This window comes from Scyliorhinus torazame, chromosome 3, assembly GCF_047496885.1.
Source record: "Scyliorhinus torazame isolate Kashiwa2021f chromosome 3, sScyTor2.1, whole genome shotgun sequence".
NCBI lineage: Eukaryota > Metazoa > Chordata > Chondrichthyes > Carcharhiniformes > Scyliorhinidae > Scyliorhinus > Scyliorhinus torazame.
Genome location: NC_092709.1, coordinates 2,468,951 through 2,492,224, shown reverse-complemented (window position 1 = coordinate 2,492,224; position 23,274 = coordinate 2,468,951). Strand labels below are relative to the sequence as shown.

The 23,274-nt window shown below is 54.9% G+C and overlaps 1 protein-coding gene across 1 annotated transcript in view; it reads right to left on the bottom strand.

The window, feature by feature from the left end:
* gne (glucosamine (UDP-N-acetyl)-2-epimerase/N-acetylmannosamine kinase) overlaps positions 1-23,274 on the bottom strand; it is a 131,016-nt gene that overhangs the window by 12,023 nt on the left and 95,719 nt on the right. The window lies entirely within an intron of this gene.

Sequence of the window (23,274 nt, the reverse complement as noted above, 5' to 3'; positions counted from 1 at the left end):
TGGGCGGGTGTTCGCACACTGGGATTATGGAGTGGGCGGGTGTTAGCGCACTGGGATTATGGAGTGGGTGGGGTGAAAGTGCACTGGGATTATGGAGTGGGCGGGTGTGAGCGCACTGGGATTATGGAGTGGGCGGGGTGAAAGTGCACTGGGATTATGGAGTGGGCGGGTGTGAGCGCACTGGGATTATGGAGTGGGCGGGGTGAACGTGCACTGGGACTATGGAGTGGGCGGGTGTGAGCGCACTGGGATTATGGAGTGGGCGGGTGTGAGCGCACTGGGATTATGGAGTGGGCGGGTGTGAGCGCACTGGGATTATCGAGTGAGCGGGTGTAAGCGCACTGGGATTATGGAGTGGGTGGGTGTTAGCGCTCTGGGATTATGGAGTGGGCGGGTGTGGGCGCACTGGGATTATGGAGTGGGCGGGTGTGAGCGCACTGGGATTATGGAGTGGGCGGGTGTCAGCGCACTGGGATTATGGAGTGGGCGGGTGTCAGCGCACTGGGATTATGGAGTGGGCGGGTGTCAGCACACTGGGATTATGGAGTGGGCGGGTGTGAGCGCACTGGGAGTATGGAGTGAGTGGGGTGAAAGTGCACTGGGATTATGGAGTGAGCGGGTGTTAGTGCACTGGGATTATGGAGTGGGCGGGAGTTAGCGCACTGGGATTATGGAGTGGGCGGGAGTTAGCGCACTGGGATTATGGAGTGGGCGGGTGTTAGTGCACTGGGATTATGGAGTGGGTGGGTGTCAGCGCACTGGGATTATGGAGTGAGCGGGTGTTAGCGCACTGGGATTATGGAGTGGGCGGGTGTTAGTGCACTGGGATTATGGAGTGGGCGGGAGTTAGCGCACTGGGATTATGGAGTGGGTGGGTGTCAGCGCACTGGGATTATGGAGTGAGCGGGTGTTAGCGCACTGGGATTATGGAGTGGGTGGGTGTCAGCGCACTGGGATTATGGAGTGAGCGGGTGTTAGCGCACTGGGATTATGGAGTGGGCGGGTGTTAGTGCACTGGGATTATGGAGTGGGCGGGAGTTAGCGCACTGGGATTATGGAGTGGGCGGGTGTGAGCGCACTGGGATTATGGAGTGGGCGGGTGTGAGCGCACTGGGATTATGGAGTGGGCGGGTGTTAGTGCACTGGGATTATGGAGTGGGCGGGAGTTAGCGCACTGGGATTATGGAGTGGGCGGGTGTTAGTGCACTGGGATTATGGAGTGGGCGGGTGTTAGTGCACTGGGATTATGGAGTGGGCGGGAGTTAGCGCACTGGGATTATGGAGTGGTCGGGTGTTAGTGCACTGGGATTATGGAGTGGGTGGGTGTCAGCGCACTGGGATTACGGAGTGGGCGGGTGTCAGCGCACTGGGATTATGGAGTGAGCGGGTGTGAGCGCACTGGGATTATGGAGTGAGCGGGTGTGAGCGCACTGGGATTATGGAGTGAGCGGGTGTTAGCGCACTGGGATTATGGAGTGGGCGGGGTTGATAGGGCACTGGGATTATGGAGTGGGCGGGGTTGATAGGGCACTGGGATTATGGAGTGGTCGGGTGTTAGCGCTCTGGGATTATGGAGTGAGCGGGTATTAGCGCTCTGGGATTATGGAGTGGGCGGGTGTTAGCGCACTGGGATTATGGAGTGGGCGGGTGTGAGCGCACTGGGATTATGGAGTGGGCGGGTGTTAGCGCACTGGGATTATGGAGTGGGCGGGTGTTAGCGCACTGGGATTATGGAGTGGGCGGGTGTGAGCGCACTGGGATTATGGAGTGGGTGGGTGTCAGCGCACTGGGATTACGGAGTGGGCGGGTGTTAGCACACTGGGATTATGGAGTGGGCGGGTGTGAGCGCACTGGGATTATGGAGTGGGTGGGTGTCAGCGCACTGGGATTATGGAGTGGGCGGGTGTTAGCGCACTGGGATTATGGAGTGAGCGGGTGTTAGCGCACTGGGATTATGGAGTGGGCGGGTGTTAGCGCACTGGGATTATGGAGTGGGCGGGTGTTAGCGCACTGGGATTATGGAGTGGGCGGGTGTTAGCGCACTGGGATTATGGAGTGGGCGGGTGTTAGCGCACTGGGATTATGGAGTGGGCAGGTGTTAGCGCACTGGGATTATGGAGTGGGCGGGTGTTAGCGCACTGGGATTATGGAGTGGGCGGGTGTTAGCGCACTGGGATTATGGAGTGGGCGGGTGTTAGCGCACTGGGATTATGGAGTGGGCGGGTGTTAGTGCACTGGGATTATGGAGTGAGCGGGTGTTAGCGCACTGGGATTATGGAGTGGGCGGGTGTTAGCGCACTGGGATTATGGAGTGGGCGGGTGTTAGTGCACTGGGATTATGGAGTGAGCGGGTGTTAGCGCTCTGGGATTATGGAGTGGTCGGGTGTTAGTGCACTGGGATTATGGAGTGGGCGGGTGTTAGCGCACTGGGATTATGGAGTGGGCGGGTGTTAGTGCACTGGGATTATGGAGTGGGCGGGTGTGAGCGCACTGGGATTATGGAGTGGGCGGGTGTGAGCGCACTGGGATTATGGAGTGGGCGGGTGTTAGCACACTGGGATTATGGAGTGGGCGGGTGTGAGCGCACTGGGATTATGGAGTGAGCGGGTGTTCAGTGCACTGGGATTATGGAGTGGGCGGGTGTTAGCGCACTGGGATTATGGAGTGGGCGGGTGTTAGCGCACTGGGATTATGGAGTGGGCGGGTGTTAGCGCACTGGGATTATGGAGTGGGCGGGTGTTAGTGCACTGGGATTATGGAGTGGGCGGGTGTTAGCGCACTGGGATTATGGAGTGGGCGGGAGTTAGCGCACTGCGATTATGGAGTGGGTGGGTGTCAGCGCACTGGGATTACGGAGTGGGTGGGTGTCAGCGCACTGGGATTATGGAGTGGGCGGGTGTTAGCGCACTGGGATTATGGAGTGAGCGGGTGTTAGCGCACTGGGATTATGGAGTGGGCGGGTGTTAGCGCACTGGGATTATGGAGTGGGCGGGGTTGATAGGGCACTGGGATTATGGAGTGGGCGGGGTTGATAGGGCACTGGGATTATGGAGTGAGCGAGTGTTAGATCACTGGGATTATGGAGTGGGTGGGTGTCAGCGCACTGGGATTATGGAGTGGGCGGGTGTTAGCGCACTGGGATTATGGAGTGGGCGGGGTTGATAGGGCACTGGGATTATGGAGTGAGCGAGTGTTAGATCACTGGGATTATGGAGTGGGCGGGTGTTAGCGCACTGGGATTATGGAGTGGGCGGGTGTGAGCGCACTGGGATTATGGAGTGGGCGGGTGTTAGCGCACTGGGATTATGGAGTGGGCGGGTGTTAGCGCACTGGGATTATGGAGTGGGCGGGTGTGAGTGCACTGGGATTATGGAGTGAGCGGGTGTGAGCACACTGGGATTATTGAGTGGGCGGGTGTTCGCGCACTGGGATTATGGAGTGGGCGGGTGTTCGCACACTGGGATTATGGAGTGGGCGGGTGTTAGCGCACTGGGATTATGGAGTGAGTGGGGTGAAAGTGCACTGGGATTATGGAGTGGGCGGGTGTTCGCACACTGGGATTATGGAGTGGGCGGGTGTTAGCGCACTGGGATTATGGAGTGGGCGGGTGTGAGCGCACTGGGATTATGGAGTGGTCGGGTGTGAGCGCTCTGGGATTATGGAGTGGTCGGGTGTGAGCGCACTGGGATTATGGAGTGGTCGGGTGTGAGCGCACTGGGATTATGGAGTGGGCGGGGTGAAAGTGCACTGGGATTATGGAGTGGGCTGGTGTGAGCGCACTGGGATTATGGAGTGGGCGGGTGTTAGCGCTCTGGGATTATGGAGTGGGCGGGTGTTAGCGCACTGGGATTATGGAGTGAGCGGGTGTGAGCGCGCTGGGATTATGCAGTGGGTGGGTGTTAGCGCACTGGGATTATGGAGTGGGCGGGTGTGAGCGCACTGGGATTATGGAGTGGGCGGGGTGTAAGTGCACTGGGATTATGGAGTGGGCAGGTGTGAGCGCACTGGGATTATGGAGTGGGCGGGTGTTAGCGCTCTGGGATTATGGAGTGGGCAGGGTGAAATTGCACTGGGATTATGGAGTGGGTGGGTGTGAGCGCACTGGGATTATGGAGTGGTCGGGTGTTAGCGCTCTGGGATTATGGAGTGGGCGGGGTGAAAGTGCACTGGGATTATGGAGTGGGCTGGTGTGAGCGCACTGGGATTATGGAGTGGGCGGGTGTTAGCGCTCTGGGATTATGGAGTGGGCGGGTGTTAGCGCACTGGGATTATGGAGTGAGCGGGTGTGAGCGCGCTGGGATTATGCAGTGGGTGGGTGTTAGCGCACTGGGATTATGGAGTGGGCGGGTGTGAGCGCACTGGGATTATGGAGTGGGCGGGGTGTAACTGCACTGGGATTATGGAGTGGGCAGGTGTGAGCGCACTGGGATTATGGAGTGGGCGGGTGTTAGCGCTCTGGGATTATGGAGTGGGCGGGTGTGGGCGCACTGGGATTATGGAGTGGGCGGGTGTGAGCGCACTGGGATTATGGAGTGGGCGGGTGTGAGCGCACTGGGATTATGGAGTGGGCGGGTGTCAGCGCACTGGGATTATGGAGTGGGCGGGTGTCAGCGCACTGGGATTATGGAGTGGGCGGGTGTCAGCGCACTGGGATTATGGAGTGGGCGGGTGTCAGCACACTGGGATTATGGAGTGGGCGGGTGTGAGCGCACTGGGATTATGGAGTGAGTGGGGTGAAAGTGCACTGGGATTATGGAGTGGGCGGGTGTGAGCGCACTGGGATTATGGAGTGAGTGGGGTGAAAGTGCACTGGGATTATGGAGTGGGCGGGTGTTAGTGCACTGGGATTATGGAGTGAGCGGGTGTCAGCGCACTGGGATTATGGAGTGAGCGGGTGAAAGTGCACTGGGATTATGGAGTGGGCGGGTGTTAGCGCACTGGGAGTATGGAGTGGGCGGGTGTTAGCGCACTGGGAGTATGGAGTGGGCGGGTGTTAGCGCACTGCGATTATGGAGTGGGCGGGTGTGAGCGCACTGGGATTATGGAGTGGGTGGGTGTCAGCGCACTGGGATTACGGAGTGGGTGGGTGTCAGCGCACTGGGATTATGGAGTGGGCGGGTGTGAGCGCACTGGGATTATGGAGTGGGCGGGTGTGAGCGCACTGGGATTATGGAGTGGGCGGGTGTTAGCACACTGGGATTATGGAGTGGGCGGGGTTGATAGGGCACTGGGATTATGGAGTGGTCGGGTGTTAGCGCTCTGGGATTATGGAGTGAGCGGGTGTTAGCGCTCTGGGATTATGGAGTGGGCGGGTGTTAGCGCACTGGGATTATGGAGTGGGCGGGTGTGAGCGCACTGGGATTATGGAGTGGGCGGGTGTTAGCGCACTGGGATTATGGAGTGGGCGGGTGTTAGCGCACTGGGATTATGGAGTGGGCGGGTGTGAGCGCGCTGGGATTATGGAGTGGGCGGGTGTTAGCGCACTGGGATTATGGAGTGGGCGGGTGTTAGCGCACTGGGATTATGGAGTGAGCGGGTGAAAGTGCACTGGGATTATGGAGTGGGCGGGTGTTAGCGCACTGGGATTATGGAGTGGGCGGGTGTTAGCGCACTGGGATTATGGAGTGGGCGGGAGTTAGCGCACTGGGATTATGGAGTGGGTGGGTGTCAGCGCACTGGGATTATGGAGTGGGCGGGTGTGAGCGCACTGGGATTATGGAGTGGGCGGGGTGAACGTGCACTGGGACTATGGAGTGGGCGGGTGTGAGCGCACTGGGATTATGGAGTGGGCGGGTGTGAGCGCACTGGGATTATGGAGTGGGCGGGTGTGAGCGCACTGGGATTATCGAGTGAGCGGGTGTAAGCGCACTGGGATTATGGAGTGGGTGGGTGTTAGCGCTCTGGGATTATGGAGTGGGCGGGTGTGGGCGCACTGGGATTATGGAGTGGGCGGGTGTGAGCGCACTGGGATTATGGAGTGGGCGGGTGTCAGCGCACTGGGATTATGGAGTGGGCGGGTGTCAGCGCACTGGGATTATGGAGTGGGCGGGTGTCAGCACACTGGGATTATGGAGTGGGCGGGTGTGAGCGCACTGGGAGTATGGAGTGAGTGGGGTGAAAGTGCACTGGGATTATGGAGTGAGCGGGTGTTAGTGCACTGGGATTATGGAGTGGGCGGGAGTTAGCGCACTGGGATTATGGAGTGGGCGGGAGTTAGCGCACTGGGATTATGGAGTGGGCGGGTGTTAGTGCACTGGGATTATGGAGTGGGTGGGTGTCAGCGCACTGGGATTATGGAGTGAGCGGGTGTTAGCGCACTGGGATTATGGAGTGGGCGGGTGTTAGTGCACTGGGATTATGGAGTGGGCGGGAGTTAGCGCACTGGGATTATGGAGTGGGTGGGTGTCAGCGCACTGGGATTATGGAGTGAGCGGGTGTTAGCGCACTGGGATTATGGAGTGGGTGGGTGTCAGCGCACTGGGATTATGGAGTGAGCGGGTGTTAGCGCACTGGGATTATGGAGTGGGCGGGTGTTAGTGCACTGGGATTATGGAGTGGGCGGGAGTTAGCGCACTGGGATTATGGAGTGGGCGGGTGTGAGCGCACTGGGATTATGGAGTGGGCGGGTGTGAGCGCACTGGGATTATGGAGTGGGCGGGTGTTAGTGCACTGGGATTATGGAGTGGGCGGGAGTTAGCGCACTGGGATTATGGAGTGGGCGGGTGTTAGTGCACTGGGATTATGGAGTGGGCGGGTGTTAGTGCACTGGGATTATGGAGTGGGCGGGAGTTAGCGCACTGGGATTATGGAGTGGTCGGGTGTTAGTGCACTGGGATTATGGAGTGGGTGGGTGTCAGCGCACTGGGATTACGGAGTGGGCGGGTGTCAGCGCACTGGGATTATGGAGTGAGCGGGTGTGAGCGCACTGGGATTATGGAGTGAGCGGGTGTGAGCGCACTGGGATTATGGAGTGAGCGGGTGTTAGCGCACTGGGATTATGGAGTGGGCGGGGTTGATAGGGCACTGGGATTATGGAGTGGGCGGGGTTGATAGGGCACTGGGATTATGGAGTGGTCGGGTGTTAGCGCTCTGGGATTATGGAGTGAGCGGGTATTAGCGCTCTGGGATTATGGAGTGGGCGGGTGTTAGCGCACTGGGATTATGGAGTGGGCGGGTGTGAGCGCACTGGGATTATGGAGTGGGCGGGTGTTAGCGCACTGGGATTATGGAGTGGGCGGGTGTTAGCGCACTGGGATTATGGAGTGGGCGGGTGTGAGCGCACTGGGATTATGGAGTGGGTGGGTGTCAGCGCACTGGGATTACGGAGTGGGCGGGTGTTAGCACACTGGGATTATGGAGTGGGCGGGTGTGAGCGCACTGGGATTATGGAGTGGGTGGGTGTCAGCGCACTGGGATTATGGAGTGGGCGGGTGTTAGCGCACTGGGATTATGGAGTGAGCGGGTGTTAGCGCACTGGGATTATGGAGTGGGCGGGTGTTAGCGCACTGGGATTATGGAGTGGGCGGGTGTTAGCGCACTGGGATTATGGAGTGGGCGGGTGTTAGCGCACTGGGATTATGGAGTGGGCGGGTGTTAGCGCACTGGGATTATGGAGTGGGCAGGTGTTAGCGCACTGGGATTATGGAGTGGGCGGGTGTTAGCGCACTGGGATTATGGAGTGGGCGGGTGTTAGCGCACTGGGATTATGGAGTGGGCGGGTGTTAGCGCACTGGGATTATGGAGTGGGCGGGTGTTAGTGCACTGGGATTATGGAGTGAGCGGGTGTTAGCGCACTGGGATTATGGAGTGGGCGGGTGTTAGCGCACTGGGATTATGGAGTGGGCGGGTGTTAGTGCACTGGGATTATGGAGTGAGCGGGTGTTAGCGCTCTGGGATTATGGAGTGGTCGGGTGTTAGTGCACTGGGATTATGGAGTGGGCGGGTGTTAGCGCACTGGGATTATGGAGTGGGCGGGTGTTAGTGCACTGGGATTATGGAGTGGGCGGGTGTGAGCGCACTGGGATTATGGAGTGGGCGGGTGTGAGCGCACTGGGATTATGGAGTGGGCGGGTGTTAGCACACTGGGATTATGGAGTGGGCGGGTGTGAGCGCACTGGGATTATGGAGTGAGCGGGTGTTCAGTGCACTGGGATTATGGAGTGGGCGGGTGTTAGCGCACTGGGATTATGGAGTGGGCGGGTGTTAGCGCACTGGGATTATGGAGTGGGCGGGTGTTAGCGCACTGGGATTATGGAGTGGGCGGGTGTTAGTGCACTGGGATTATGGAGTGGGCGGGTGTTAGCGCACTGGGATTATGGAGTGGGCGGGAGTTAGCGCACTGCGATTATGGAGTGGGTGGGTGTCAGCGCACTGGGATTACGGAGTGGGTGGGTGTCAGCGCACTGGGATTATGGAGTGGGCGGGTGTTAGCGCACTGGGATTATGGAGTGAGCGGGTGTTAGCGCACTGGGATTATGGAGTGGGCGGGTGTTAGCGCACTGGGATTATGGAGTGGGCGGGGTTGATAGGGCACTGGGATTATGGAGTGGGCGGGGTTGATAGGGCACTGGGATTATGGAGTGAGCGAGTGTTAGATCACTGGGATTATGGAGTGGGTGGGTGTCAGCGCACTGGGATTATGGAGTGGGCGGGTGTTAGCGCACTGGGATTATGGAGTGGGCGGGGTTGATAGGGCACTGGGATTATGGAGTGAGCGAGTGTTAGATCACTGGGATTATGGAGTGGGCGGGTGTTAGCGCACTGGGATTATGGAGTGGGCGGGTGTGAGCGCACTGGGATTATGGAGTGGGCGGGTGTTAGCGCACTGGGATTATGGAGTGGGCGGGTGTTAGCGCACTGGGATTATGGAGTGGGCGGGTGTGAGTGCACTGGGATTATGGAGTGAGCGGGTGTGAGCACACTGGGATTATTGAGTGGGCGGGTGTTCGCGCACTGGGATTATGGAGTGGGCGGGTGTTCGCACACTGGGATTATGGAGTGGGCGGGTGTTAGCGCACTGGGATTATGGAGTGAGTGGGGTGAAAGTGCACTGGGATTATGGAGTGGGCGGGTGTTCGCACACTGGGATTATGGAGTGGGCGGGTGTTAGCGCACTGGGATTATGGAGTGGGTGGGGTGAAAGTGCACTGGGATTATGGAGTGGGCGGGTGTGAGCGCACTGGGATTATGGAGTGGTCGGGTGTGAGCGCTCTGGGATTATGGAGTGGTCGGGTGTGAGCGCACTGGGATTATGGAGTGGTCGGGTGTGAGCGCACTGGGATTATGGAGTGGGCGGGGTGAAAGTGCACTGGGATTATGGAGTGGGCTGGTGTGAGCGCACTGGGATTATGGAGTGGGCGGGTGTTAGCGCTCTGGGATTATGGAGTGGGCGGGTGTTAGCGCACTGGGATTATGGAGTGAGCGGGTGTGAGCGCGCTGGGATTATGCAGTGGGTGGGTGTTAGCGCACTGGGATTATGGAGTGGGCGGGTGTGAGCGCACTGGGATTATGGAGTGGGCGGGGTGTAAGTGCACTGGGATTATGGAGTGGGCAGGTGTGAGCGCACTGGGATTATGGAGTGGGCGGGTGTTAGCGCTCTGGGATTATGGAGTGGGCAGGGTGAAATTGCACTGGGATTATGGAGTGGGTGGGTGTGAGCGCACTGGGATTATGGAGTGGTCGGGTGTTAGCGCTCTGGGATTATGGAGTGGGCGGGGTGAAAGTGCACTGGGATTATGGAGTGGGCTGGTGTGAGCGCACTGGGATTATGGAGTGGGCGGGTGTTAGCGCTCTGGGATTATGGAGTGGGCGGGTGTTAGCGCACTGGGATTATGGAGTGAGCGGGTGTGAGCGCGCTGGGATTATGCAGTGGGTGGGTGTTAGCGCACTGGGATTATGGAGTGGGCGGGTGTGAGCGCACTGGGATTATGGAGTGGGCGGGGTGTAACTGCACTGGGATTATGGAGTGGGCAGGTGTGAGCGCACTGGGATTATGGAGTGGGCGGGTGTTAGCGCTCTGGGATTATGGAGTGGGCGGGTGTGGGCGCACTGGGATTATGGAGTGGGCGGGTGTGAGCGCACTGGGATTATGGAGTGGGCGGGTGTGAGCGCACTGGGATTATGGAGTGGGCGGGTGTCAGCGCACTGGGATTATGGAGTGGGCGGGTGTCAGCGCACTGGGATTATGGAGTGGGCGGGTGTCAGCGCACTGGGATTATGGAGTGGGCGGGTGTCAGCACACTGGGATTATGGAGTGGGCGGGTGTGAGCGCACTGGGATTATGGAGTGAGTGGGGTGAAAGTGCACTGGGATTATGGAGTGGGCGGGTGTGAGCGCACTGGGATTATGGAGTGAGTGGGGTGAAAGTGCACTGGGATTATGGAGTGGGCGGGTGTTAGTGCACTGGGATTATGGAGTGAGCGGGTGTCAGCGCACTGGGATTATGGAGTGAGCGGGTGAAAGTGCACTGGGATTATGGAGTGGGCGGGTGTTAGCGCACTGGGAGTATGGAGTGGGCGGGTGTTAGCGCACTGGGAGTATGGAGTGGGCGGGTGTTAGCGCACTGCGATTATGGAGTGGGCGGGTGTGAGCGCACTGGGATTATGGAGTGGGTGGGTGTCAGCGCACTGGGATTACGGAGTGGGTGGGTGTCAGCGCACTGGGATTATGGAGTGGGCGGGTGTGAGCGCACTGGGATTATGGAGTGGGCGGGTGTGAGCGCACTGGGATTATGGAGTGGGCGGGTGTTAGCACACTGGGATTATGGAGTGGGCGGGGTTGATAGGGCACTGGGATTATGGAGTGGTCGGGTGTTAGCGCTCTGGGATTATGGAGTGAGCGGGTGTTAGCGCTCTGGGATTATGGAGTGGGCGGGTGTTAGCGCACTGGGATTATGGAGTGGGCGGGTGTGAGCGCACTGGGATTATGGAGTGGGCGGGTGTTAGCGCACTGGGATTATGGAGTGGGCGGGTGTTAGCGCACTGGGATTATGGAGTGGGCGGGTGTGAGCGCGCTGGGATTATGGAGTGGGCGGGTGTTAGCGCACTGGGATTATGGAGTGGGCGGGTGTTAGCGCACTGGGATTATGGAGTGAGCGGGTGAAAGTGCACTGGGATTATGGAGTGGGCGGGTGTTAGCGCACTGGGATTATGGAGTGGGCGGGTGTTAGCGCACTGGGATTATGGAGTGGGCGGGAGTTAGCGCACTGGGATTATGGAGTGGGTGGGTGTCAGCGCACTGGGATTACGGAGTGGGTGGGTGTCAGCGCACTGGGATTACGGAGTGGGTGGGTGTCAGCGCACTGGGATTATGGAGTGAGCGGGTGTTAGCGCACTGGGATTATGGAGTGGGCGGGTGTTAGCGCACTGGGATTATGGAGTGGGCGGGTGTGAGCGCACTGGGATTATGGAGTGGGCGGGTGTGAGCGCACTGGGATTATGGAGTGGGCGGGTGTGAGCGCACTGGGATTATGGAGTGAGCGGGTGTTAGCGCACTGGGATTATGGAGTGGGCGGGTGTGAGCGCACTGGGATTATGGAGTGGGCGGGTGTGAGCGCACTGGGATTATGGAGTGAGCGGGTGTTCAGTGCACTGGGATTATGGAGTGGGCGGGTGTTAGCGCACTGGGATTATGGAGTGGGCGGGTGTTAGCGCACTGGGATTATGGAGTGGGCGGGTGTTAGTGCACTGGGATTATGGAGTGGGCGGGTGTTAGCGCACTGGGATTATGGAGTGGGCGGGAGTTAGCGCACTGCGATTATGGAGTGGGTGGGTGTCAGCGCACTGGGATTACGGAGTGGGTGGGTGTCAGCGCACTGGGATTATGGAGTGGGCGGGTGTTAGCGCACTGGGATTATGGAGTGAGCGGGTGTTAGCGCACTGGGATTATGGAGTGGGCGGGGTTGATAGGGCACTGGGATTATGGAGTGGGCGGGTGTTAGCGCACTGGGATTATGGAGTGGGCGGGTGTTAGCGCACTGGGATTATGGAGTGGGCGGGTGTCAGCGCACTGGGATTATGGAGTGGGCGGGTGTTAGCGCACTGGGATTATGGAGTGGGCGGGTGTCAGCGCACTGGGATTATGGAGTGGGCGGGTGTTAGCGCACTGGGATTATGGAGTGGGCGGGTGTTCGCACACTGGGATTATGGAGTGGGCGGGTGTTAGCGCACTGGGATTATGGAGTGAGTGGGGTGAAAGTGCACTGGGATTATGGAGTGGGCGGGTGTTCGCACACTGGGATTATGGAGTGGGCGGGTGTTAGCGCACTGGGATTATGGAGTGGGTGGGGTGAAAGTGCACTGGGATTATGGAGTGGGCGGGTGTGAGCGCACTGGGATTATGGAGTGGTCGGGTGTGAGCGCACTGGGATTATGGAGTGGGCGGGGTGAAAGTGCACTGGGATTATGGAGTGGGCTGGTGTGAGCGCACTGGGATTATGGAGTGGGCGGGTGTTAGCGCTCTGGGATTATGGAGTGGGCGGGTGTTAGCGCACTGGGATTATGGAGTGAGCGGGTGTGAGCGCGCTGGGATTATGCAGTGGGTGGGTGTTAGCGCACTGGGATTATGGAGTGGGCGGGTGTGAGCGCACTGGGATTATGGAGTGGGCGGGGTGTAAGTGCACTGGGATTATGGAGTGGGCAGGTGTGAGCGCACTGGGATTATGGAGTGGGCGGGTGTTAGCGCTCTGGGATTATGGAGTGGGCAGGGTGAAATTGCACTGGGATTATGGAGTGGGTGGGTGTGAGCGCACTGGGATTATGGAGTGGGCGGGTGTTAGCGCTCTGGGATTATGGAGTGGGCGGGGTGAAAGTGCACTGGGATTATGGAGTGGGCTGGTGTGAGCGCACTGGGATTATGGAGTGGGCGGGTGTTAGCGCTCTGGGATTATGGAGTGGGCGGGTGTTAGCGCACTGGGATTATGGAGTGAGCGGGTGTGAGCGCGCTGGGATTATGCAGTGGGTGGGTGTTAGCGCACTGGGATTAGGGAGTGTGCGGGTGTGAGCGCACTGGGATTATGGAGTGGGCGGGGTGTAAGTGCACTGGGATTATGGAGTGGGCAGGTGTGAGCGCACTGGGATTATGGAGTGGGCGGGTGTTAGCGCTCTGGGATTATGGAGTGGGCAGGGTGAAATTGCACTGGGATTATGGAGTGGGTGGGTGTGAGCGCACTGGGATTATGGAGTGGGCGGGTGTTAGCGCTCTGGGATTATGGAGTGGGCGGGTGTGAGCGCACTGGGATTATGGAGTGAGCGGGTGTGAGCGCACTGGGATTATGCAGTGGGTGGGTGTGAGCGCACTGGGATTATGGAGTGGGCGGGGTGTAAGTGCACTGGGATTATGGAGTGGGCGGGTGTGAGCGCACTGGGATTATGGAGTGGGCGGGTGTTAGCGCACTGGGATTATGGAGTGGGCGGGTGTTAGTGCACTGGGATTATGGAGTGGGTGGGTGTCAGCGCACTGGGATTATGGAGTGGGCGGGTGTTAGTGCACTGGGATTATGGAGTGGGCGGGTGTGAGCGCACTGGGATTACGGAGTGGGCGGGTGTTAGCGCACTGGGATTATGGAGTGAGCGGGTGTCAGCGCACTGGGATTATGGAGTGAGCGGGTGTTAGCGCACTGCGATTATGGAGTGGGTGGGTGTCAGCGCTCTGGGATTATGGAGTGGGCGGGTGTTAGCGCACTGGGATTACGGAGTGGGTGGGTGTCAGCGCACTGGGATTATGGAGTGGGCGGGTGTTAGCGCACTGGGATTATGGAGTGGGTGGGTGTCAGCGCACTGGGATTATGGAGTGGGCGGGTGTTAGCGCACTGGGATTATGGAGTGGGCGGGAGTTAGCGCACTGCGATTATGGAGTGGGTGGGTGTCAGCGCACTGGGATTACGGAGTGGGTGGGTGTCAGCGCACTGGGATTATGGAGTGGGCGGGTGTTAGCACACTGGGATTATGGAGTGGGCGGGGTTGATAGGGCACTGGGATTATGGAGTGAGCGAGTGTTAGATCACTGGGATTATGGAGTGGGCGGGTGTTAGCGCACTGGGATTATGGAGTGGGCGGGTGTGAGCGCACTGGGATTATGGAGTGGGCGGGTGTTAGCGCACTGGGATTATGGAGTGGGCGGGTGTTAGCGCACTGGGATTATGGAGTGGGCGGGTGTTAGCGCACTGGGATTATGGAGTGGGCGGGTGTGAGCGCACTGGGATTATGGAGTGAGCGGGTGTGAGCACACTGGGATTATTGAGTGGGCGGGTGTTCGCGCACTGGGATTATGGAGTGGGCGGGTGTTCGCACACTGGGATTATGGAGTGGGCGGGTGTTAGCGCACTGGGATTATGGAGTGAGTGGGGTGAAAGTGCACTGGGATTATGAAGTGGGCGGGTGTTCGCACACTGGGATTATGGAGTGGGCGGGTGTTAGCGCACTGGGATTATGGAGTGGGTGGGGTGAAAGTGCACTGGGATTATGGAGTGGGCTGGTGTGAGCGCACTGGGATTATGGAGTGGGCGGGTGTTAGCGCTCTGGGATTATGGAGTGGGCGGGGTGAAAGTGCACTGGGATTATGGAGTGGGCTGGTGTGAGCGCACTGGGATTATGGAGTGGGCGGGTGTTAGCGCTCTGGGATTATGGAGTGGGCGGGTGTTAGCGCACTGGGATTATGGAGTGGGCGGGTGTTAGCGCTCTGGGATTATGCAGTGGGTGGGTGTTAGCGCACTGGGATTATGGAGTGGGCGGGTGTGAGCGCACTGGGATTATGGAGTGGGCGGGGTGTAAGTGCACTGGGATTATGGAGTGGGCAGGTGTGAGCGCACTTGGATTATGGAGTGGGCGGGTGTTAGCGCTCTGGGATTATGGAGTGGGCAGGGTGAAATTGCACTGGGATTATGGAGTGGGTGGGTGTGAGCGCACTGGGATTATGGAGTGGGCGGGTGTTAGCGCTCTGGGATTATGGAGTGGGCGGGTGTGAGCGCACTGGGATTATGGAGTGAGCGGGTGTGAGCGCACTGGGATTATGCAGTGGGTGGGTGTTAGCGCACTGGGATTATGGAGTGGGCGGGTGTGAGCGCACTGGGATTATGGAGTGGGCGGGGTGTAAGTGCACTGGGATTATGGAGTGGGCGGGTGTGAGCGCACTGGGATTATGGAGTGGGCGGGTGTTAGCGCTCTGGGATTATGGAGTGGGCAGGGTGAAATTGCACTGGGATTATGGAGTGGGTGGGTGTGAGCGCACTGGGATTATGGAGTGGGCGGGTGTTAGCGCTCTGGGATTATGGAGTGGGCGGGTGTGAGCGCACTGGGATTATGGAGTGGGCGGGTGTTAGCGCACTGGGATTATGGAGTGGGCGGGTGTGAGCGCACTGGGATTATGGAGTGGGCGGGTGTTAGCACACTGGGATTATGGAGTGGGCGGGTGTGAGCGCACTGGGATTATGGAGTGGGCGGGTGTTAGCACACTGGGATTATGGAGTGGGCGAGTGTTAGCACACTGGGATTATGGAGTGGGCGGGTGTTAGCGCTCTGGGATTATGGAGTGGGCGGGTGTTAGCGCACTGGGATTATGGAGTGGGCGGGTGTTAGCGCACTGGGATTATGGAGTGGGCGGGTGTCAGCGCACTGGGATTATGGAGTGGGCGGGTGTTAGCGCACTGGGATTATGGAGTGGGCGGGTGTGAGCGCACTGGGATTATGGAGTGGGCGGGTGTTAGCGCTCTGGGATTATGGAGCGGGTGTGTGTTAGCGCACTGGGATTATGGAGTGGGTGTGTGTTAGCGCTCTGGGATTATGGAGTGGGCGGGTGTTAGCGCTCTGGGATTATGGAGTGGGCGGGTGTGAGCGCACTGGGATTATGGAGTGGGCGGGTGTTAGCGCTCTGGGATTATGGAGTGGGCGGGTGTAAGTGCACTGGGATTATGGAGTGGGTGTGTGTTAGCGCTCTGGGATTATGGTGTGGGCGGGTGTTAGCGCTCTGGGATTATGGAGTGGGTGTATGTTAGCGCACTGGGATTATGAAGTAGGCGGGGTCACCTGACCTAATATCTCATCAGAAGCTCGTTCATATTTTACCAACACACAAATTAGGAGTAGGATCAGTCGACCACTCGGCCCCTCGAGCCTGTTCTGCCAGTGAAGAAGGTCGTGACTGATCTGATTTTAACCTCCATTCCGCATTCCTGCCTATTCCCAGTAACCTTTTCAAGAATCCAACTCGCTCCGCCTTAAAAAAATCTAAGATTCTGCTTGCACCACTTTTTGTGGAAGAGTTCCAGAGACTCATGGTGCACAGAGAACTCTCCTCCTCTGTGCCCAGTGTGCCCGAAATATAAACAGGGTCCTGTGTTCTGTGCATTACCAACATACCTGTTTGAAGAATAAAGGGATTAAGGGTTATGGTGTTCGGGCCGGAAAGTGGAGCTGAGTCCACAAAAGATCAGCCATGATCTCATTGAATGGTGGAGCAGGCTCGAGGGGCCAGATGGCCGACTCCTGCTCCTAGTTCTTATACACTTCAAACATCGACAGATGGTTTTACACGGTCATCGTCAATAATGAGAGGTTGCATGTGCAAATATAAATTAAAGGGGAAGATCAAACACATTTCTATTCATAAGTGGGTAGTTAAACTAAACTAAGCGGGGTAAGGATCGAGCTTTGGTCGAAACAGCAAATCAAGCGTTCGAGTCAAGGCAGGAGTACAATATAGGGACTGAGGGTTACAGAATGGCAGGAAGGGGCAGAGAGGAAAAACTAAGAATACAGTCAAGACTAGATGTTACAAAGATAACAAAAAGACAAAACTAAAAGCTCTGTATCTGAATGTGCATAGCATTCATAACAAGATAAAGGAATTGATAGCACACATTGAAATAAATATAATCGGATAACCATTAGGAGATGTGGGTGCAGGATGACAAGGATTGGGTCCTGAATATTGAGGGCTAAATGACACTCAAGAATAGGAAGCTGGGTAAAGGTGGAGGGGTAGCATTGTGAAACAAAGATGGCACTGGTACAATCCTGGCTAAGCAACAATCTGCATTCAACAGCATCAAGCCTAAGTTGTACAAAAAAGGAATTGGCATTTGGATGATCTCTGCCCATCTTCGACTCTCTCAATGGAAAAAAACAATTCTTCAACGCACTAAACAAGGCAGACTCTTTCCTCGAGGCAGACCCGACATATCCGAACAGGCGCTGGAGTGTGGCGACTAGGGGCTTTTCACAGTAACTTCATTGCAGTGTTAATGTAAGCCTACTTGTGACATCAATAAAGATTATTATAGTTAGAGATAACTTTGTTTCAGGAGATCAGGATGTCAAATCAGTTTGAGTGTAGTTGAGGAATATTTGGGGAAAGAAGTCACTGGTGGGAGTGGTCTACACGCTTCCTAACAGTAAGCAAGTTGTGGGACAAAGTATACAGGAAAAAACTGGGTGCCGGTGATAAAGGAATTGCAAAACTCATGGGTGACTTTAGTTTACATATGAACTGGAATAATCAGATTGGCAGTAGTAGACTGGATGAGGAGTTCATAGAATGCTTTTGAAATAGTTTATTAGAATTTAGCACTTTCTGGAACTGACCAAAGAACAGGTTATATTAGACTGGGTATTGCACAATGTGACAGGATTAATTAAAGACCTCAGAGTGAAGACATGCTTAGGTAGCAGTGACCACAACATGATTGAATTTTACATCCAGTTTGAAGCAGCTACATTAGCAACATTTAAGAGGCATCGGGATGGGTACATGAATAGGGACGAAATAGAGGGATACAGACCGAGTAAGGGCAGAAGGTTTTTTATTTAGTTAGGGCAGCATGGTCAGCACAGGTTTGGGGGGCAGAGGGCCTGTTCCTGGGCTGTACTTTTCTTTGTTCTTTGAAAGGGAGAAGGGCTTTGAGGCTAACATTTTAAACTTAAATGAGAGGAACTATGTGAGCATGAAAGCTGAGCTACCTAACCGATCTGTGACACTCGGCTAGGGGATAGACCAATAGAGAAGCAGTGGCAGTCACCAAGGAGATATTTCAGCATAGTTAGAAAAAGTATATTCCCACAATAAAGTGGCAAATATAACCCCTCTGTTCAAAAGACGCAAAAAACAGGAAACTATAAGCAGTTAGCTTAATATCTGTCATGGGGAAGATGTTAGAATCAATCATTGAGGTTATAGCTGGACAGTTAGAGAAACACAAGGTAATCGAGAAGAGTCAGCATGGTTTGATGAAAGGGAAATGGTGTTAAAGCATTTTAATGGTGTCCTTTGAAGGGATAAGATGCAGTGTGGACAGTGGGGAGCCTACCTGCTGCACTTGGATTTCCAGAAGGCATTTGATGAGGTGTCACATCAAAGATTGAGAAAAATAAAAGCTCACGGTGCGGGGAGTAATATATTAGCATAGTTAGAAAATTGGCTGGCTGGTAGAACAAGAATATGCATAAATGGGCCTTTTTCCGATTGGCAGGATGTGACAAGTGGAGCATAATGTGGGAAAGTGTGAAGTTGTTCACTTTGACAGGGAGAATAAAAAAAAAGGAGAGTTTTACTTAAATGGAGACTTCATCAAGGTGAGTCACCCCAGCCCAAAGCCGGCATCTACACACCATGACTTCCTGTCAGAACATTATTGGTACGTCCCACACTGCAGCCTGCCCATGTTACAGTAATATCACCGCAGTGTGCACTGTGTATTATTAACGCCCCACACTGCCCCACGTTACAGTTTATATCATCGCAGTGCGCACTGTGTATTATTAACGCCTCACACGGCCCCACGTTACAGTTTATATCACCGCAGTGTGCACTGTGTATTATTAACGCCTCACACTGCCCCACGTTACCGTTTATATCACCGCAGTGCGCACTGTGTATTATTAACGCCCCACACTGCCCCACGTTCCAGTTTATATCACCGCAGTGCGCACTGTGTATTATTAACGCCTCACACTGCCCCACGTTACAGTTTATATCATCGCAGTGCGCACTGTGTATTATTAACGTCCCACACTGCCCCACGTTACAGTTTATATCACCGCAGTGCGCACTGTGTATTATTAACGCCTCACACTGCAGCCTGCCCCACGTTAGTTTAGATCACCGCAGTGTGTACCGTGTATTAACGTCCCACACTGCCCCACGTTACAGTTTATATCACCGCAGTGCGCACTGTGTATTATTAACGCCCCACACTGCCCCACGTTACAGTTTATATCACCGCAGTGCGCACTGTGTATTATTAACGCCTCACACTGCCCCACGTTACAGTTTATATCATCGCAGTGTGTACCGTGTATTAACGTCCCACACTGCCCCACGTTACAGTTTATATCACCGCAGTGTGTACCGTGTATTAACGCCTCACACTGCCCCACGTTACAGTTTATATCACCGCAGTGCGCACTGTGTATTATTAACGCCCCACACTGCAGCCTGCCCCACGTTAGTTTAGATCACCGCAGTGTGTACCGTGTATTAACGTCCCACACTGCCCCACGTTACAGTTTATATCACCGCAGTGCGCACTGTGTATTATTAACGCCTCACACTGCCCCACGTTACAGTTTATATCACCGCAGTGTGTACCGTGTATTAACGTCCCACACTGCCCCACGTTACAGTTTATATCACCGCAGTGTGCACTGTGTATTATTAACGCCTCACACTGCCCCACGTTACAGTTTATATCAACGCAGTGTGCACTGTGTATTATTAACGCCTCACACTGCCCCACGTTACAGTTTATATCATCGCAGTGCGCACTGTGTATTATTAACGTCCCACACTGCCCCACGTTACAGTTTATATCATCGCAGTGCGCACTGTGTATTATTAACATCCCACACTGCCCCACGTTACAGTTTATATCATCGCAGTGTGCACTGTGTATTATTAACGCCTCACACTGCCCCACGTTCCAGTTTATATCATCGCAGTGCGCACTGTGTATTATTAACGCCTCACACTGCACCACGTTACAGTTTAGATCACCGCAGTGTGTACCGTGTATTAACGTCCCACACTGCCCCACGTTACAGTTTATATCACCGCAGTGTGCACTGTGTATTATTAGCGTCGCACACTGCCCCACGTTACAGTTTATATCACCGCAGTGCGCACTGTGTATTATTAACGCCCCACACTGCCCCACGTTCCAGTTTATATCATCGCAGTGCGCACTGTGTATTATTAACGTCCCACACTGCCCCACGTTACAGTTTATATCACCGCAGTGCGCACTGTGTATTATTAACGTCCCACACTGCCCCACGTTACAGTTTATATCACCGCAGTGTGCACTGTGTATTATTAACGTCCCACACTGCCCCACGTTACAGTTTATATCACCGCAGTGCGCACTGTGTATTATTAACGTCGCACACTGCAGCCTGCCCCACGTTAGTTTAGATCACCGCAGTGTGTACCGTGTATTATTAACGTCCCACACTGCCCCACGTTACAGTTTATATCACCGCAGTGTGCACTGTGCATTATTAACGTCCCACACTGCCCCACGTTACAGTTTATATCACCGCAGTGCGCACTGTGTATTATTAACGTCCCACACTGCAGCCTGCCCCACGTTAGTTTAGATCACCGCAGTGTGTACCGTGTATTAACGCCCCACACTGCCCCACGTTACAGTTTATATCACCGCAGTGTGCACTGTGTATTATTAACGTCCCACACTGCCCCACGTTACAGTTTATATCACCGCAGTGTGCACTGTGTATTATTAACGCCCCACACTGCCCCACGTTACAGTTTATATCATCGCAGTGTGCACTGTGTATTATTAACGTCCCACACTGCCCCACGTTACAGTTTATATCACCGCAGTGCGCACTGTGTATTATTAACGCCCCACACTGCCCCACGTTACAGTTCATATCAACACAGTGTGCACTGTGTATTATTAACGCCTCACACTGCCCCACGTTAGTTTATATCACCGCAGTGTGCACTGTGTATTATTAACGTCCCACACTGCCCCACGTTACAGTTTATATCACCGCAGTGCGCACTGTGTATTATTAGCGTCCCACACTGCCCCACGTTACAGTTTATATCACCGCAGTGTGCACTGTGTATTATTAACGCCCCACACTGCCCCACGTTACAGTTTATATCACCGCAGTGTGCACTGTGTATTATTAACGTCCCACACTGCCCCACGTTACAGTTTATATCACCGCAGTGCGCACTGTGTATTATTAGCGTCCCACACTGCCCCACGTTACAGTTTATATCACCGCAGTGTGCACTGTGTATTATTAACGCCTCACACTGCCCCACGTTACAGTTTATATCATCGCAGTGCGCACTGTGTATTATTAACGCCTCACACTGCCCCACGTTACAGTTTATATCACCGCAGTGTGCACTGTGTATTATTAGCGTCCCACACTGCCCCACGTTACAGTTTATATCATCGCAGTGTGCACTGTGTATTATTAACGCCTCACACTGCCCCACGTTACAGTTTATATCACCGCAGTGTGCACTGTGTATTATTAGCGTCCCACACTGCCCCACGTTACAGTTTATATCATCGCAGTGTGCACTGTGTATTATTAACGCCTCACACTGCCCCACGTTACAGTTTATATCACCGCAGTGCGCACTGTGTATTATTAACTCCCCACACTGCCCCACGTTACAGTTTATATCACCGCAGTGTGCACTGTGTATTATTAACGCCCCACGTTAGTTTATATCATCGCAGTGCGCACTGTGTATTATTAACGCCCCAAACTGCCCCACGTTACAGTTTATATCACCGCAGTGTGCACTGTGTATTATTAACGCCCCACGTTACAGTTTATATCATCGCAGTGCGCACTTGTGTATTATTAACGCCCCACACTGCCCCACGTTACAGTTTATATCACCGCAGTGTGCACTGTGTATTATTAACGCCTCACACTGCCCCACGTTAGTTCATATCACCGCAGTGTGCACTGTGTATTATTAACGCCCCACACTGCCCCACGTTACAGTTTATATCATCGCAGTGCGCACTGTGTATTATTAACGCCCCACACTGCCCCATGTTACAGTAATATCATCGCAGTGTGCACTGTGTATTATTAACGCCTCACACTGCCCCACGTTACAGTTTATATCACCGCAGTGCGCACTGTGTATTATTAACGCCCCACACTGCCCCACGTTACAGTTTATATCACCGCAGTGCGCACTGTGTATTATTAACGCCCCACACTGCCCCACGTTACAGTTTATATCATCGCAGTGTGCACTGTGTATTATTAACGCCCCACACTGCCCCACGTTACAGTTTATATCACCGCAGTGCGCACTGTGTATTATTAACGCCCCACACTGCCCCACGTTACAGTTTATATCATCGCAGTGCGCACTGTGTATTATTAACGCCTCACACTGCCCCATGTTACAGTTTATATCATCGCAGTGCGCACTGTGTATTATTAACGTCCCACACTGCCCCACGTTACAGTTTATATCACCGCAGTGTGCACTGTGTATTATTAACGTCCCACACTGCCCCACGTTACAGTTTATATCACCGCAGTGTGCACTGTGTATTATTAACGCCCCACACTGCCCCACGTTACAGTTTATATCACCACAGTGCGCACTGTGTATTATTAACTCCCCACACTGCCCCACGTTACAGTTTATATCACCGCAGTGTGCACTGTGTATTATTAACGCCCCACACTGCCCCATGTTACAGTAATATCATCGCAGTGCGCACTGTGTATTATTAACGTCCCACACTGCCCCACGTTACAGTTTATATCACCGCAGTGCGCACTGTGTATTATTAACGTCCCACACTGCCCCACGTTACAGTTTATATCACCACAGTGCGCACTGTGTATTATTAACGCCTCACACTGCCCCACGTTACAGTTTATATCACCGCAGTGTGCACTGTGTATTATTAACGCCCCACACTGCCCCACGTTACAGTTTATATCACCACAGTGCGCACTGTGTATTATTAACGCCCCACACTGCCCCACGTTACAGTTTATATCACCGCAGTGCGCACTGTGTATTATTAACGCCCCACACTGCCCCACGTTACAGTTTATATCATTGCAGTGTGCACTGTGTATTATTAACGCCCCACACTGCCCCACGTTACAGTTTTTATCACCGCAGTGCGCACTGTGTATTATTAACGCCCCACACTGCCCCACGTTACAGTTTATATCATCGCAGTGCGCACTGTGTATTATTAACGCCTCACACTGCCCCATGTTACAGTTTATATCACCGCAGTGCGCACTG